The following is an 18789-nucleotide window of genomic DNA, read 5'->3' on the forward strand; positions in this document are numbered from 1 at the left end:
GGCAGATTCTTTGCCACCACCCTTCTTGGTAAAATTTCAGGCGGAGCCTTAGCTCTGCTTTTGGATCTGATCACAAGTCCTGCGTGGAGGACCGCCATCTGGGACACACCCCGGTCCTGGTGGGGTCAGCGGACCTGGCCGCTCGTGATGAAAGTGTCTCCTTCTTGCTTTCCCACCAGTGTCCTCAGCTCTGGCAAGCAAATGAGACAGCCGTGGAATCCCCTCGAGTATATCTTTTTTAAATAAACAGCCAATTGTCTGACAAGTGTGGTTTTAACTACCATTAGTAGTAAGTGACTTGATACTTTGATGAACCCCAGTGCATCCGGTCCGTGTATTCTAAGCCAGAGAGCTCTTCAACTTGCACGTGCTTCTGAGACACCTTTGAAAATGTACTTTAATCTGTGCTTTGGGGAAGATGTTCAGGGGCTTGTTGGGGAGAGACATACCTTTAAACACATTTTTTTTTTTAGATTTTAGTGAAAGTTGAATAGATGGTGTGCTTCCTTATTGCAGAGCAGAGTGTAGAACAGGGCACTCAGGGTGAGGTTTTTTGAAATTCTTTATTATCTGGCTGTGCGGGGTCTTCGTTGCTGTGCAAGCTTTTCTCTAGTTGTGGTGCAACGGCCTCATATTGCGGTGGCTTCTCTGGGTGTGGAGCACCGGCTCTGGGGAGCCCAGGCTTCAGTAGCTGCTCACATGGGCTGAGGTGCCCCTTGGCATATGGAGTCTTCCTGGACTGGGGATTGAACCCACGTGCCCTGCATTGGCAGGCGGATTCTTCACCTCTGAGACACCAGAGAGGTCCAGTATGAGTTGTTTAATAAGACAAATCAGGCATTGAGAGTAGACTGGGGTGGGGTGGGTGGAATGGCATGGGGTGAGGGCGGGGGGTGTCCAATTACCTCCCATCACCGCCATCTGTGTGTTCCCTTCAACTGCAGGATAATGCCCAACACACAGTAGGTGCTTAATAAATGTTTACTGAACTGACTTGCTGGTCTGATGGCTGAGCCCGTGAAGCAGATGTAGAAAGAAATTGCCCCACTCTGAAAACTCCCTTTGGATTTTAGCCCAAACTCTATTTCAGCAAATACTGTTAGATCAGAGATACACTTACTCACAGGAAAAAATAAAATGGAAAGTCAGTCTTTTTTCTCCATCGTGTTAAAAAAAAAAGTTTTTTAAATCATCCTCTGCCATTTCTCATCCATCAGACTTACATTAACATGAAATGTTGCTGTGAAAATACTTCCCTTAAACACATCAAATGGATTAATGCTGGCACTTTATCAGGTACAATTTCTGTTTCCATAAAACATCTTTAGACACATAAAACCTACTTCAATGAGAAGTAGAAAAGCCTTCTCCTCGCCCGTCATCCAGTCGACTCCGTGGGGGAAGCTGACATTTCCGGAGGCTCCAGCATTGCCCCCCTCCCATCGGAGCTGCTGCTTTGCCAAGGGACCTGCTTTGGTCCTCCCTGGGGACCCTTCCTCCTCGCGGGTGACCACAGCCAACTAAGCGGACCAGGTGGGGGACAGGAGGGAGTCAGAAGAGGAGGCAGAGGCCGAGCCCATCCAGCTTGGGGCAGAATAGCTTGGAAGCTTGTCGCAGCTCTGACCTTGGAGTCAGTGAAGATGGAGGGCAAAGCTAATTTGGGGTCATCACACTGGCCCTAGAAACACAGCCCCGCGCCTGTGCAAGCCATTATTTCCCAGGACGCTCTTTCCCTCTCCACCCATTCTTCATTCTTGGCCTCTGATGCACCAGGAACACACGAGGCTCATGACTCTCCCATTGTGTGGTCGTCGAACCAAAAACAGCCCCGGGAGCTGGTTGGAAATACCCTTCCTCCATCCTCCCGTCGAAGACCAACGACTAGCAATCTGGGGGCGATGCACAAGCCCTTCAGGGGATTCAGATGCGAGTCCGCATCTGAGAACCACGGTGTCTGGCAAGCCCTGGGGAGGGAGGCTGCTCCTGCCCCCTTTCAGGGGGCAAGGATTCCCAGGAGTCCTCCAGATTCCCTCCTTGTGGTCCTCACCCGCTGAGGACTACGCTGGGGAGGTACAGCCCCACCAGTCCTCAAGGTGGCACAGAAAGGTGTTATGGGGTGCCTGCTGTGCACGCTGTCACTGTGCCCTGTTTCTGCCCCCTCCAAACAGGCCCATCGCGCTGATGTTCCTCCACTCTTATGACCCAGTTCTGTGCCCCCCAAATTCATATGATGAAGCCCTCACTGCCTGTACTCCAGAAAGGGACTGTGTTTGGAGATGGGCTTTTAAAGAGTTAAATGAGGCCTTTGGGGTGGCCCTAGTGCAGTCTGACTGGAGTCCTTGGATGAGGGGCTGAGGACCCAGAGAAACACCAGGGGCGTGTGCACACAGAGTGGGGACCCCCTGTGGGGAAGGCGGCTGTCCAATCCAGGGGTCGAACCCACGGCTCCTGCACTGCCAGGGGATTCCTCACCACTGAGCCACCTGGGAAACCCATGATGTGAGAATTACATCTTAAGGCTGAGATTTAAAAAAAAAAAACAAGAAGCATAGTAGTGCATGGTGTGCCCCGTTCACTTTCAGAGTGCACACACACAAACACAAAGACGCGTCTTGCTGAGCATCTGGAAGGACTGCAAGGAGCTGATGACGCTAGTGGGGAGGGAGAGGGTGAGAGGAGGTTAGGTGCGAGAGGGGGTCTTTTCACTGTAATCTGTGAATACATTTGACTTTTTTTAAATTGTGTTCCTGTATTTCCTACTCAGTCAACGAAGATAATTCTTTTGCAAAGCAGAGGAAGTGAAAAGGGGAGAACAGAGGGTTTCTTGAATGATGATACATGGATTGGGAAGATCCCCTGGAGAAGGAAATGGCAACCCACTTCAGTAATCTTGCCCGGGAACTCCCATGGACAGAGGAAGCTGACGGGCTACAGTCTGTGGGCTTGAAAAGAGTCGGACACGACTTAGTGACTGACGCATGCATGCAATGAAGTCCTGCAGGAACTGTCTCCAGATAAAACAGGCTGAGTACTTAAAAAGTAAAAACATCTGAAGCACTCCTAAAGCCCCGAGCTGAAAGGTGACTTGCTACATCTCTGCCGTATTTGCTCCGAGACTGTCCCTGTCAGCCGGCAGGTAATCCTGGCAGGGCAGTGACTCAACTCCGTAAGTTGGGAGCAGCATCCTCTGTCCCAGGAACCAGCGATGGGGGCTCCCGGACAGTTATGGGAGTCCTGCCAGGTCACAAAAGAAGTTCCCTTGAAAACCAACTGTCTTTCACCAGTCTTTACCCCCAGGGCCATAAAAGGGTGTTTAATTACAAAGCAAGTGGAAAACTTTCAGAACAGACATTCCACGGTGTGTTTCACTTCTCTGTAGAAGAACTGCTAGGTTACATTGCGGACGGTCTGCTCTCAGGGCATCTTACATCCCCTGCAGCGAGCTGTTATACTCTAATGTAAAACTTTTTGAGAAAGCAATGTCTTCACAAATGTACATAATGATGCCCATTTTATGGATAAGGAAGTCGAGGCTCGGGCAGGCTGACTTGGCTGGAGTCACAGTGGTAAGGCCGGATTCATACTTAAGATTCTCTCTGAAACCTCCATTTTTTAAAATTAGTGTATAATTGCTTTACAGTGTAGTGTTAACTCCTGCCATACAACAGCTCCAGTCAGTGATAAGCATACAAACACATCCCGTCCCGCTTGAGCTTCCCTCCCACCTCCCCATCCTGCCCTTCTGAGCTGCAGCCTCAGTGTTCCTCACTGTATCTTGTCCAGATTGCCTTATCGAGCATAATGCTGGATGTCTCCAGCTCCGTAGAACACACAGATGGGATGAGCCTGTGACGGCCGGTTTACCTACTGTTTTAGTCTATTTTGTGCCATCGTCGGAAAAGCCACTATAGACTGGTGCTCACAAATACAGCATTCTGCCCCGACCTCCACATTCACGTCCCTGTTGCCTATGAAATACTTCCATGCCATCCCAGTGGTTCCCAGAGTCTTAACTCCTCCCAGAAAGATCTCAGAAGTCCAAGTTCCATCTAAATAGCACCCAAATTAGATCCAGGGGAGGTTTAAGGTGCAATTTATGCAGAGGAGGCTCCTCTACAGCTGTGAGGGCATGAAATCAAACAAGTCATGTGCTTTCAAAATACGATTGTGGATCAGGCACAGGGTGGACCTTCCTGCCAGGCTCAGGCTGGGCCCTTTCGGCTCGAGGGGCCTTGCACCCACGGGCAAGAGGAGGGAGGCTTTCTCTCCAGCTCCCTTCTTTTCTCCCAGGTCCTCAGCGGTATCACCCTTCATGGTCCATTCCGAGCAAAGAGGCTCTTTCTAGCAGTCACCTCCAAACTCTCGCAGCCTCCACCTATGACCCACTTGCACATTTCAGGTGTTTGTTACAGCAGCACCCCACTTCTCGTTACCAATGTCTCAGTGCATTCAGGCTGCCACAGCCAAATGCCATAGACTGGGAAGCTTATAAACAGAAATGTATTTCTCACAGTGCTTGAGGCTGGGAAATTCAAGGTCAAGGTGCTGGCAGATTGTGTCTGGTGAAGAGCCTGCTTCTTGGTTCATAGATGGCTGTCTTTTCACTAGCTCCTCACATGACGGGTGGCGAGAATGCTCCTGGGGGCCTCTTTGATGAGGGCACTGATCCCACCCACGGATGCCCTGTGCTCATGACGTCACCACCTCCCAAAAGCCCCACTTCCTAACACCATCGCACCGGAGGTTAGGGTCCAGCGTATGAATTTGTGGATACACAGACATTCAGTCTAGAACACCTAGGCATGGTGACAGTCTCCTGATGGTGGTAATGTCTGCTGGAGACTTGTGCCAATCAGAGACTGAGAAAGTCAGAGGCCCACAGATCTGGTAACATTGCTCTGTCCACACCCTTCCACACAATCTATGTTCACTTCGTTTGCTCCCTGCCCAGAACCAACCCCACTTCCCTTCTGTTAATCTGAGAAACTTCTTCATATCACTATTGGTTACATAAGTCCATTTTAAAGCCTTATCATACTTTCCATACGGTTTTTCATTCTGTTAGTGATACAAGTTTGTTTGTGAAGCGATCAGCTCGAAAAAGTTGTTGTCAAAAATCAATTCTATTATTTCATGAACATTTTGTGGGTTATTACGTCCAATAGTTACACTTGACACATCTGTAAAGACTTCTAATTTTCATGAAACGTCTTTGATTCACTCGTCTGCAGAAGCAAAGGAGCATTCTCCAATACTGTGTGAATTTCATGTTCACTTTCCCTATCAGAATCAATCACTAAGGTTTTTTGTCTTTTTGTTGGTCTAATATCCACATCATCTGAACAGGAACTATATTCTGAAGAACTATAATCTCCTGAGACACTAGTATATATGTCACTTGGATAATCAGAGAAAGTAGCTGCATAAAGTTCATCCCCCCAAAAAAAATCTCCTTTACTCAACATTTCACAATGCATCAGTTTTGAAATTTTTATGTTTATAATATACACAAGATTGGAACAAAAACCTAACGGAGCAAAATATGGATGATAATGACAATCCTAAGTTGTATGACGAACCCTTGATCAGTTTTAAGCTCTAACAGTTTCGTATGGTGATTTTAACTGTATCACCGTCTGAGAAAGTTCTGATAGTCTCCAGTTAATAATAGTCAGTAACGTGTTAGAAAAACAACAGAGGGGCTTTCACAAGACACACGTCCATCACAGGAGCTCACAGTGAAGTTCAAGGGTGGAAAGTCAACCCAACCTAACCCACCATATTCCCTCTCCCAGAACTTGAAATGTGAGTGCAGACACCCAGGTTTCCAAAGTGGCTGGAATTGTGAGAGAAGGACTAAAAAGTCACACAGGAGTCACCATTCTCACCCTTGCTGAGACTTTTTCCTTGACTCTTACAAAAGCTACCCTTCTTTTGTAATTTAAGCAAGTCAGAAGGGATTTCTGTTGCTTGCAACCAACAGACTCCTGAATAATATAGAAAATCATACTCTAGTAGTCAAACAAACAGAAAAAGAAATCAATATATAATTATAAACTGTGAAGTGCCATGACAGAAGGAAGATAAACTTGGAGAGACTGACAGTGGAGACCAACTGCAGAAGGGGAGGTCAGGGAGAAGACCCTTAGGGGAGACTCTCCTTAAGTTGAAACCTTAAAGATGAAGTCTGCTGTTTGAAGAGTGGAAGTGCAGGCTGAGGGAAAGCGTGTGCAAGAGCCGAGAGCAGGGAGGTGAGCCCCAGGAGGGGTGGGCTGTGTGCAGGGAGATGAGGCTTATTCTCTGAATCACATCCAGAGCAGTTTTATTCCTCTTGGTTAAAGTGAATGCCTATAGTTTTTGCCTCTTGAAAATCAGCATACTACATCTTAGCATTCAGGTGTGGGTGCGTGTGTGTGTGTGTGTGTGTGTGTGTATGTATTGGACCCACTCTCTGGTGGTTCAGCTGGTAAACAATGTGGGACACCCGGGTTCAATCCCCAGGATGGGAAGATCCCCTGGAGAAGGGAAAGGCTACCCACTCCAGTTTTCTGGCCTGGAGAGAAAAGTCCATGGGGTCGCAAAGAGTCGGACACAATTGAGCGACTTTCACTTTCACTTGGGAACAGGCAGGTTTATTCTGCATATTATATGACTTTAGCACCTGCCTACAAGAACCTCTGCTGGACCAAGAGCTTGATTTCTTCAGGATTCACCTGGATGCGTCAGATCATAGAAGATGCGTCCTGGGTTTTGGCAGATCCTTTACAGTCAGGCACATAGGGGATGTGCATGCGGTGGACGGTGGAGGAAGGTGGAGATGAGTGGAGGTGTTGACTGGAGAGAGCTGTCGTACCTGCGATCTCTGCCCACTCCACACTGCTCCAGTAATGGACATGCGCACTAGTTATCCACTGTTGTCTAACAGGTTCCCGCAAACCAAGCAGCTCACCACAATGCCCACTCATCAGCTGACGGGTCCGCAGGCCAGAACTGGGCCGTGGTGTGGCGGTGTTTTGCTCAGGATGTCCCAAGGTCAAATCAGGCTGCTGGCTGAGGCTGCGCTTCTCAGCTAGGCCTTGGGTCCCCTTCTAAGCTCGCTGCTTGCTGGCAGAACCCGTTTTCTCATGGCTGTGGGACCGCAGTCCCCATTCTCCCCACTTTCCTACATCAGCAGTTCAAGAATGGGCGTTTGCGTCTTCTAAGCCAGCAATGTGTCTCAATGACATCCCCTTCTGCTACCAATTGGAGAAGACTCTCTGCATTTAAAGAAGCTGGTGTGATTAGGTGAGGACCACAGGAACAATCTCTCTATCTTAACACATTATTGACCAGAGATGTTTCAATATGTTTTCAGACAGTGAAACAACTAACATCACCATGCAAAGTTGTTAGAGCTTAAAATCGATCAAAGGTTTATTGTACAACTTATGATTGTCGTTATCATTCACATTTTGCTCTGTTAAGCTTTTGTTCCAACCTTGTGTATCTTATAAATGGAAATTTTTCAAAAATGACACATCGTGAAATTTTCAGTGAAGAATTTTTTTGGTGAATTTTATGCAGATACTTTCTCTGATTATCCAAGCAACATATATACTGGTGTCTCAGAAGGTGACAGTTCTTCAGAATATAGTTCTGATTCAGATGATGTGAATATTAGACCAAAAAAATCCTTAGTGACTGGTTCTGATAGGGAAAGTAAAAACGAAACTCATGGTGCTGGACATTGCTCCTTAGCTTCTGCAGAAGACTGGATTGAAAACAACCTTTCACAAAAATTAGAAGAATTTACAGTCACGTCAGGTGTTACTATTGAATGTAATAACTCACAGAGTATTAGTGAGGTAACAGAATTAAGTTTTGGTCAGTGAAAATAAGAATCACCAGCTACAGGTGCTGGTTTCTGCAAAAACCCCCCAGTCAGTCATGAGTTAAAAATCAACTGATTTGGGCTTCCCTGGGGGTTCAGTGGTAAAGCCTCTGCCTGTCAATACAGGAGACCCAGGTTTGATCCCTGATCCGGGAAGATCTCACATGACCCAGAGCACTGTGGAGCCTGCGCCTTCGAGCCTGTGTGCTACGACTACTGAAACCTGAGCTCCTAGAGCCCGTGCTCTGCAATGAGAATCACCACAGTGAGAAGCGCACGCACTGCAGCTAGAGAGCAGCCTCCCCTCGCTTCACCTAGAAAAAAGGCCCCACAGCAATGAAGACCCAGCACCGCCAAGTACACACATACTTAGAAAAATAAAATCAACTGATTAGTTACCTTAAGTACAGCTGCAATATCCCTGTGCCGTGGAAAGTGACTCCAGAGGGTGGAGGCCACCTGCCTCGGGACGCTGTTGCTGTTTGCCACCTCCCGGAGTCACTGCACAGTGCCCTGATGGAAGAATCCAGCCCGCATGAGTCTGCAGCTAAAAAATAATTTCCTCTCCTTCTCTCTCCCGCTACTTACGACGCATTGTATTATTAGTTTCCCGCGGCTGCTGTAACAGGTGATCACAAACTTGGTGGCTTAACATAACAGACATGCATCCTCCCGCAGTTCCAGAGGCCAGATATCTGCAGTCAAGGAGTCAGCACAAGCACGTCTCCTACAGAGGCTCCGCGGTCCAGGTGCTTCTTGGCTTGTGGCTGCAGGTTCTGGGGACTGGCACATGGGGGTATCTTTAGGAGACCATTTTTCAACCCACTGCCTACGTGCCTCCTTCCTGTGACCTGGGCACCAGGGATCCGATTGTCAGATGGCAGGTATTTGTAACCTTTTTACCAGTGGCTCACTCTGAGACGAAAGTGAATTGTTCTTGTCTTTGACATGAAGAAACTAAAACATCCATTTAGTCCATATTCATGTCTGCAATTTCCTAATCTTGTATGCAGTTCCAAAGATAAGTCACCTCAGTTTCCAGAACTCTCTCCCTCTGGAGGCTGCTTGAATCCCCATCACACCCCATGTGGGCCAGATGGGAACCTGAGATCAAACATCTGCACAGACCGTGCAAGGTCTTCACCCGGTTCCTACACACCAAGGTGGGGACTGGCGGGACCTGAGGGCTGGTCCCTTCTGCTTTTGAGGGTCTTTTTGAAATGCAAAACCAGAGTGAGCTACAGGCTTCTCCTACCCTTTCCCCCTCCCCCTTTTGAAACTTTTGTCTCAACTAAAAAGCTCTTTCTTAAGAATAAATAAATTCCTAAAATTCAAATGATGCATACAGATTACTTTTCAACTCATTTTACAATGTGTGATTTGTAAGTGCTCTTAAGATATGATGATTTCCAGTTAAATCTGGGATCTGAATATCCTTATCTACCACCTGGAAAGTGTCTGAAGCAGAACTCTATGAATAATGAGAGAAATGAGTCCACGTTGATTAATCATCAGGTCCCACAAAAGGAACAAAGTCCCTTTGTAAAAGATCATTGCAGGGAATTCTGAAAAGGATAGGGCATTAAATGAAATGAGGGCAGGGTGGTCTTAGAAAAAAAAAGTTCTCCCTCAATAAAAACTGCCTGTTAGCTCTCCCGACAGCATCGTTTTCAATGCATGTTTATTTTTACTACAGACTTTAAAATATTGTTTGAGAAACATATCATACAAAAAGAGTGTCTATAATATATACGTACAGCTTAAGATTAATAATAAAATGAACATAAAGCATTTTTTTTTTCAAAGCAGTCGGCTTAGAAAGGCTCAATATCACTGGGGTATAAAACGCTTGACATTCTATTGTGGAAATGCCAACACACAAATTATCCTTGTTCGTGTTTTATTGCTGTAGCTCTGTGTTTCCCCGTATAATGCTGTGCAAACATTTTATCAGAAATGGTGGAGGGAAGAAATCCCCACTGTTAAGCACAGCCGAGTAAGTGATTTGGTTGCCGAGATTACAGCTTCTGCAGTTGGATGGTTATGTTGTTTTCTATATTCATCAAGGGGCGAGAATAACATATTGAGGGTGGTTATAAAGAAGCAGAGTGGAAGTTAAAAAGGCAATATGCCATAATCTTTTCGCCTCCCTGGTTTCTTCGTATGAAGCCCATTGTGAAAATACTACACAGGCACAGCCCTCGGGCAGGCTGATATTTTAGCACGGTCCAGGAGCCACGGGATCCGATGCGTCTGGACTGGGCAGGTCACACACGGAGGCCCCAGACGGGGTTTGGTCCAAATGCCCAGGGAGCATCAGCCTTGGCTACCTTCTCACGCCTCCTGTTCCTGGGTTTCTTCCCCCATCGCGTGGGCAGGATAATGAGATAGGCCTACCTGCGTTGTGAGGATAAAGCGAGTCAACGCAAGTAAACCCCCTGATGGCGGATGGGGCCTTGGTAAAAGCTGATTGGCTGTATTCACGCTGACGCGGAATCCCAGGCCAGCTCCTCCCCTGCCTTCCTGACTCCTCCCCTCCCTCCCCTCCCCTCCAGCCTCAACCTTTCCGTTGACCGCGGACTTGCCGCTTTGTCCCTGTTCCATCAACTGGCCAATGACACTTCAGCCTCCTTGCCCTGTTGTCCACAAAAGCCTCCTCCTCCCTAGACCTGAACAGACATTTCTAGACATCACCTAGACATCTGAATAGACAGATGGCCACACGTGACAAGATGTTCAATATCGCTAGTTATTAGAGAAATGCAAATCCAAACTTCAATGAGATGTCACCTCACACCAGTCAGAAGGGCCATCATCAAAAAATCCACAAACAACAAATGCTGGAGAGGGTGTGGAGAGAAGGGAACCCTCCTACCCTGGTGGTGGGAATGTAAATTGGTATGGCCACTTTAGAGAACAATATGGGGTTTCCTTTAAAAACTAAAAACAGAGCTACCACATGACCCTACAATCCCACTCCTGGGCAAATAACCAAAGAAAAACATAATCCCAAAGGATACACGCACCCGAGTGTTCATCGCGGCACTGTTTACAAGAGCCAGGACACGGGAACAACCTAAGTGTCCACCGACAGATGAATGGATAAAGATGTGGTACAGGTATACAATGGAATGTTCCTCAGCCACTAAAAAGAATAAAACAGTGCCATTTGCAGCAACGTGGACGGACCTCCAGAGTGTCGTACTGAGGGAAATAAGTCAGAGAGAAAAATAACCTATGACATCCCCTATATGTGCAATCTAAAAGGAAATGATACAAATGAACTTACTTACAAAACAGAGACTCACAGACTTAGAAGACCAATTTATGGTTGCCAGGGAGGGGAAAGGATTAGTTAGGGAGTTTGGGAAGGTCATGGACATACTGCTAACTTCTCACACCTCCTGTACCTGGGTTTCTCCCCCATCATGTGGGCAGGATAATGAGATAAACCTACCTTTGTTATGAGGGTAAAGTGAGTTAACACAAGCAAAGCCACTGATGGCGGATGGGGCCTTAGTAAATGCTGTATTCAAAATAGATAACCAATAAGGACCTACTGTGTAGCACACGCAACTTTACTCAGTGTCATGAGCCAGCCTGCATGCGAGGGGGATTTGGGGAAAATGGATACACGTATATGTGGAAACAAACAAACAAACAAAAAGCGCCTCCTCCTCCTCCCTTTGATAGTTACCACATCCCCTGCCTTATTTCCTTGGCCTGTATCACTGCCTGAACTTAATATATGTCTTTATTTGTGCCCTTGCTAATGGTCTGTCCCCCACCAGTTTGCTCCAGTTTACCCAGTACTTACTCAGTTTGATTTTTTTAGGGATTTTTTTTTTTTTTGATGTGGACAATTTTTAAAGTCTTTATTGAATCTGTTACAATATCGCTGCTGTTTTACGTCTTGGTTTTTTGACCACAAGGCATGTGGGGCCCCAGCTCGTCCGAGAGGGATCGAACCTGCACGCCCTGCATCGGAAGGGGACAACTTGACCACTGGACTACCAGGGGAGTCCCAAGCCTTGCGCAGTTTTACCTGCAGATTCCCACATCCGGGAACGGAGTCCCACATCCGGGACGCTCTGGGAGGTCAGACACTGTTTCCCCACCTCTGTCTTCCCAGACTGAGCAGTGCCCGGCACACGCACAGGCGGCCCCTTGGCGAGTCTTTGCCGAGTGAGTGAGTGAGTCCACTGAGCCCCTGGATGAGGTAGGGGCAGAAGAGGGCCCTGACTCCAAAGCCTCCATCTCCCCGCTTGACGACGACAGGCCTGGAGTCCCGCTGCAGCTCTCGCCACACACGCCGACCACAGCGCGTCCGTCCCGGAAGACGCTTTAACTCTGAGACCACCGCCTGCCTCCTGGCAGCATCGAGGATGTTGACGCTCCTGGCTCCATAGCTCCCGAGACGCCTCCGAGGCCAGCAGCTGTTTTGCACCTGAGATCAACACACACCAGTGTCTGGAGGGCCCGGGCGATCCAGGCCACGGGGAGGTTCTAGAAGCTGACATGGCGTCACGCGTCAGTTCCTCACGGACGGAGGGGTCAGTGTCAGGGTCAGACGTGACCCGTGAGCTCTGAACTATGCCCAGCCTCCGAGCTGAGATCCGGGGAGCGCTTGTGAAGAAGGACCGCTGACCCTTCAACAGCAACTTGACCTGAGCAGGTCCACTGACAGCTGGATTTTCATCACTAAATACGGTCCGCGGCAGGTTCCTTTCACAGATGTGGAAGCTCGCACACACGAGTCAACTGTAAAGTTATACGTAGATTTCAGCTTTGAGGGGTCGGAGGCCATAACCCCTGCATTGTTCAAGGGTCTACTGTATTCTAAACAAGAACAAAAGAAGCTGTAAAGAACTGTCCTGAGGAGAAGAAAACAGAGGCTACTGGAAACTTAAAAATGAGTACGGAGAATATTGCAAAACTGGGTTTCCCTCTCTTTGATCATTAGGAAGCCCTTGCCTTTGGCTTTCTGGTTAGAGATGCAAATTCAGATGGAATTCGTCCTGTATCTAAGGGAACTACACTAGGATGACCTGGTAAATACATTATCCAACTAGAAGTGGATATCTATCTGCGTGACTGTGAAATTTGTACTTTGTTTTCTCCATCTATTAAGTCGCAATGGATATCTCTACCCAGACTTCCTCATGAAGATATTAGTTATCATGTGATGATCAGCCCGATCCTATGGGTTGAATGAAAACAGCCCTGTCTCAGGGAATGTGTTAAGTGGGTCGGGCCATTCCAGTTGAGCGAATAAATCAATTTCAGTTGACAGATTGGTTTCCTGCTGCTCCAAAAGGTTTTGCAACAGGGAGAATTTACTTTCTCTTTATCAACAGAGACAGTCAAAGCTCAGAGCTACTTTCTTCTAAAGAAACAGCCTAAAGAATCATGGTGACTAACTAACATTGGTAAACATAAGATCCATCCTTTAACCTAGTAGGGTAAACTATTTTAGAATCTAGCCTTTCGGGACTTCTCTGGTGGTCCAGTGGTTCAGAATCCCCCTTCCAGTGCAAGGGATACTGGTTCCATCCCTGGTAGGAGAACTAAGATCCCACATGTCTTGGGGAAATTGAGCCCTTGCACTGCCAAATATATATATATATATATATATATATTTTTTTTTTTAATTTAGCTACTTAATATGAGGGGAAGGCATTAGGTGTTAGGCTGAGCATGGTGGGACAGAGACCCCAAATGCATCCGAAGTCCAGCTGGGGCTGAGCGACTGCTCCTTGGAGGAAGTGCTTCTGAGGCTTTGATTCCTTGTCTCATGTTAAAACCAGACTTCTCACTCCTCTCCCTGCAAAGCCTGTGCTTTGAGGTCACCCTCCCTTCTCCCCTTTGCTTGTCTTGGTGCCTAGACGCTCCTGACCTCCCAGAGGCCATTCCTGAAGCCCAGCTCAAAGGCTGTCTGCTCCACAAGACCCCCTCCAGACCTTCCCTGCCTGGGAGCATCTCTCCACACTCCCTCCTCCAGTGGTCGCTGCCACCATGCAGGTTCTTGAAGTCACTTCTTGCATCATAGCAATTCATGGGTCTCCTTTCCTTCCAAACGGCAAGCTTCCTGAAACTAAACCCCATGTTTCATTAATTGTTGGACTGCCTGGAGCCTGGTACAGGGGATGAGTCCCATTGGGGTGCTGTAATTATTCGCTGGATTGAATCCCAGTGGGAGAGCAGCTTGGAAATCTACAAGCCACCTGGGAGCAGAAGCCTGCGTCCAGAGGAAGCACAACCCCAGTGCTGACAGCGGTCAGGGCAGGCTTCAGAGGTTAGGTCAGCCCTGGGCCTCAGATGAGTGGGCTGGTTCACAGAACTATTCTGCCCCGAACGCACGTGATCGACATCGTCTGCGTGATGTCATTCATCTAGAGATGCAGAATCTTCGCTGGCTAGGGTTCCTCTCGTGGGCATCCACCTTTGGGCTGGGTGTAGGCAAGCTCGGTGCCTGATCAGACGCAGGGCCTGGGCCACTTCGTCTCAATGTCAGGGGAAAGGGGAGCCCGCAATGAAAGCCAGCAGAGCACCATAGCGATGCGTCTGATCACAAGAATCACAGGAGGAAGAGCCTCCCATCTCCATGGAAAAACTGACACCTTTTCCAGCTAGCTGTGTGAGTGCAGGAGAGATGGGGAAATTTGTAATAATTTGCAAGTTTGCCCAGAGGATGGAGTTGTGTCATTTTTCCTGCAACAATCTGTGCTGCTGGCTGAGAGAGTGGAATTTCTCCCTGGATTGAGCTGGCGATTATTCACGGACTGTGCAAAACTGAGAACAGGGGCTTGTGCAAATCTGCTAAAGAGAGAGCTGAAAGCGGAGGTGGACGGAGTCCCTGGCCACCTGTGGTGGCTCCTCCCTGACTTCCCCGGGTCCCTTTCCTCTCTCTGCTTCACCTGGCTCCCTGAATTCACCGGCTGCCTGCCCGCTGGCCTGACCTCTTGACAACCATCCTTGGGCAGTTCCTTCCTGGGCCCTGGGCTGCAGCCTTGTCTTCCACACCCAGAGTGCCTTTCTTTGCAGGCACCTCGGAGACAAACGGGGCCATAAACTGGGAAACGCACCCTGAGCCCAGCAAAAGGGAGGCAGGTGTCACATTGCTGAGAGGGGTGCTCTCTGTGTTTCCAGCAGACTCTGGAACTAGGAAATCCAGAGCTTCCCCAAATGTGGAGCAGTTGAATGATAAAGCTGGAAGAGACTCCCCTCAGCCACCGGCAAGCCTGTCCTTTCTTAACATTTCAAGCATCTTCTTCTCTGACCCAGTCCTCCAGGTAGAGTGAACCTCAGAAGACTTAGCGCCTGCCCTATGAATATACTTACTACCCGATGCCAAGTCCAGGAGGTGATTTCTGCGTCCATCTCTCTTACTCTCTAGCTCAGGCCCATTTTTTTTTTTTACCATAATTTTACTTATTTACCTTTTTTTGGTTGTGATGGGTCTTTGTTGCCTTGCGAAGGCTTTTCTTTAGTTGAAGCAAGCAGGGGCTGCTCCTGGTTGCGACGTGTGGTCTTCCCCCTGCGCTGGCTTCTCTTGCTGTGGAGTGCAGGTTCTGGGCCATGGCTTTCAGTAGTTGTGGCCTCCGGTCTCTAGAGTGCAGGTTCAGCAGCTGTGATGCATGGGCTTAGTTGCCCCGTGGCATGTGGGGGCATTCCTGGACCAGGAGTTGAATACATGTCCCCTACACTGGCAGGTGGATGCTTATCCACTGGACCACCAGGGAAGTAAGTCCCCAGGTCCATGTTTACACACAGGCGCTGTCTGTGTAGACTGACTCTTGCAAATCTGTCAGAATCGGGTTCCCAGGCAAAATACAGGAGGCCCAGTTATATGTGTCATTTAAATAAATACTGAATCATTTTTGGTTTAAGTCTTTCCCAAATATTGCCTGGGAGGTAGCTATACTAAAAAAAAGATTGGATGTTTATCTGAAATTTAAAATGATCTGTGTCCCGTGTCTTTCTTTGGTACCTCTGGTCATCTTAGCCAAGCAGTCCTTGAGCCTCTCTCTGACTCTCAACCACAAGGCACCTGCATGCATCTCTGCTGCTGCTGCTAAGTTGCTTCAGTCGTGTCTGACTCTGTGCGACCCCATGGACGGCAGCCCATCAGGCTCCCGCATCCCTGCGATGCTCCAGGCAAGAATACTGGAGTGGGTTGCCATTTCCTTCTCCAATGCATGAAAGTGAAAAGTGAAATTGAAGTCGCTCAGTCGTGTCCGACTCTTAGTGACCCCATGGACTGCGGCCCACCAGGGTCCTCCGTCCATGGGATTTTCCAGGCAAGAGTACTGGAGTAGGGTGCCATTGCCTTCTCCAATGCATCTCAGCAGCAGGCATGTCTAAGGCCTGGTAGACCAGTTAGCCGAAGCCACCAAAAGGCTGTTTGACCAATGATTTCAGAATTAAGTGCCCCAAAACAGCATTCCTTTCTCCTTGTGGGCCTGTGGGCCCAAGAGGGACTTCCCTGGTAGCTCAGACAGTAAAGTGTCTGCCTACAATGAGGGAGACTAGGGTTTGATCCCTGGGTTGGGAAGATCCCCTGGAGGAGGGCATGGCAACCCACTCCAGTATTCTTGCCTGGAGAATCCCATGGATGGAGGAGCCTGGTGGGCTATAGTCCATGGGGTTGCACAGAGTCAGGCCCACAGGGGTAGGCTGCCCCAGGTATCTCATTCCTTCCCTGAGACCCGTGAGCCTGCCCAGGCAGGTCAGCAGAGGTGCCAGAGAGCAAAGCCAGATGCACAAGACCGTCAAGCCCTGGGTCACATCGCAAGCTAATGTCACATGACCGAACACACTCACAAGACCAGGAAATGTGGATCCAAGGGAGGGTGAAGAGTTGAGCCAAACACTCTCTCCTATGAGAAGAGGCCCAGTGGGAAGGCGTGCACGCCAAGTTGCTCAGTCATGTCCAACTCAGTGTGACCCCATGCACTGTAGCCCGCCAGGCCCCTCTGTCCCTGGGATTCTCCAGGCAAGAATACTGGAGGTGGGCTGCCATTCCCGCCTCCAGGGGATCTTCCCGACCTGGGGATCGAGCCCACGTCTCTTGTGTCTCCTGCACTGGCAGGCGGGTTCTTTACTACTGGTGCCACCTGAGCTCTGACCCCACTTTGCCACTTAGCAGCCAGGAGACCCGGGAAAAGTCTCTCTGAACCACTGTTTCCTTATCCCTGAAACAGAGCTCTGGCAAAGGTTTAGAGTGACTTGACTAAGGGACCACTAAATGGTCACGGTATCATTATGGTCTAGAACAGCGGTAACGTAAGTACCACAGGCTGACCAATTGTGCCACTAGCCATTAAAAAGAATGAAATTATGCCATTGGCAGCAACATGGGTGGATCTGGAGATTATCATACTAAGTGAAGTAAGTCAAAGGCAAATTTCACATGACATCACTTATATGCAGGATCTTAAAATGATACAAATGAACTTATACACAAAACAGAAACAGAGTCACCGATGTAGAAAACAAACTTATGGTTACTAAAGGGGAAAGGGGGGGGATCAATTGGAAATTTGGAGTTAACATGTACACATTACTAAATATAAAATAATAATAAACAAGGACCTGCTGTATAGCACAGGGAACTCTGCTTGCTATTCTATAATAACCTAAATGGGAAAAGAATTTGAAAAAGAACCGATGTGTGTATATGTATAACTGAACCATATTGCTGTACACCTGAAATTAACACAACTCTGTAAATCAACTATACTCCAACATAAATATAAAATTAAAATTAGAAAGAAGAGAACAGGGGTCATCAAGGGAGGCCATGGTATAGCCGTGACTGCCAGAGTCCAGCTCCTAACATCTATAAACTTCTGATTTTCCTCCAGGGATTCCAGTGGGGTGTACCAAGAACCGGGGTGTGGGTTCAGCAGGGCAGTGGGCAGGGCACTGGGCCTGTTCTGAGCTGCCCCTTGGACTCTGACCCCCCACCCTGCAGCCTACCCCCCATGGCAGGAACAGCAGACAGACAGGCTTGGCCCCTGCTGCAAGCCGCCCCTCCCTGCGGCAAAGGCAAGGCTGAGTCGCTCTCAACTGCATCTGCTTCTGGAACCAAGCTCCTTCCTTCTCTAGTGAAGGATCTGCTAGCAGCTCACGCCCTCTCTGAGTTCCGGCTCAGGGCTCAGTTCTAGTGCAGCTCAGTCTGTGGGGCCTTAGTTCCCCAACCAGGGATTACGTCAAACCCACGCCCCCTGCAGTGGGAGCTTGGAATCTTAACCACTGAACTGCCAGGGAAGTCCCTGGACTTTTCTGCTTACTGACTGTGCCTTGGAGAAGTGACCTAGTGCCTCCTCTATAAAACAAGCATAGTCACAGAAGCTACCTTCTGGATGGCTCTTTGCAGGATTAAAGGTGCTAATACAGCATAGTCCTGTTAAGGAGAAGGTCTGCTCCGTTGTATGGACCTCCATGAATGTTGGGCGGGGAGGCCCTGTGAGGTCCTTGCTGTGATTTTCACTATCATTGGTATCGCATCCTAGACTTGTTTCACGGTTGGGATAGATTAACTTCTCTCCCTGAAGATTTAGTTCCTTTTTTTTTTTTTAGTTTCTTCTGCTCCCTGCATATTGTCTTCTCTGAATTCCTTTGTTTCTCTTTTTGTGCTCTCTCTCTTTGTTCCCTCAAATGTCTGGTGGTCTGGGTGTCTGTGTGCACACTGAAGTGTGAGACAGCCTTCAAAACAGTGCCCAGTGATTGGCACCCCCTGGCATTGGCACCTCCTACGTAGGTCCCTCCCAAAGTGGCTAGAGCAGCCTGGGTCACCAACGTGATACAGCAGAAGCGATGGAGTGTGACTTCCAGGACTAGGTCAGGAGAGACACGGCAGCTCCCAGCCTGCTGTCTGGTACCACTCACTGCCATTCTGTGCACAGACTCGGGTG

Source organism: Bubalus kerabau, chromosome 2 (genome assembly GCF_029407905.1).
Source record: "Bubalus kerabau isolate K-KA32 ecotype Philippines breed swamp buffalo chromosome 2, PCC_UOA_SB_1v2, whole genome shotgun sequence".
In the NCBI taxonomy this organism is placed as follows: Eukaryota; Metazoa; Chordata; class Mammalia; order Artiodactyla; family Bovidae; genus Bubalus; species Bubalus kerabau.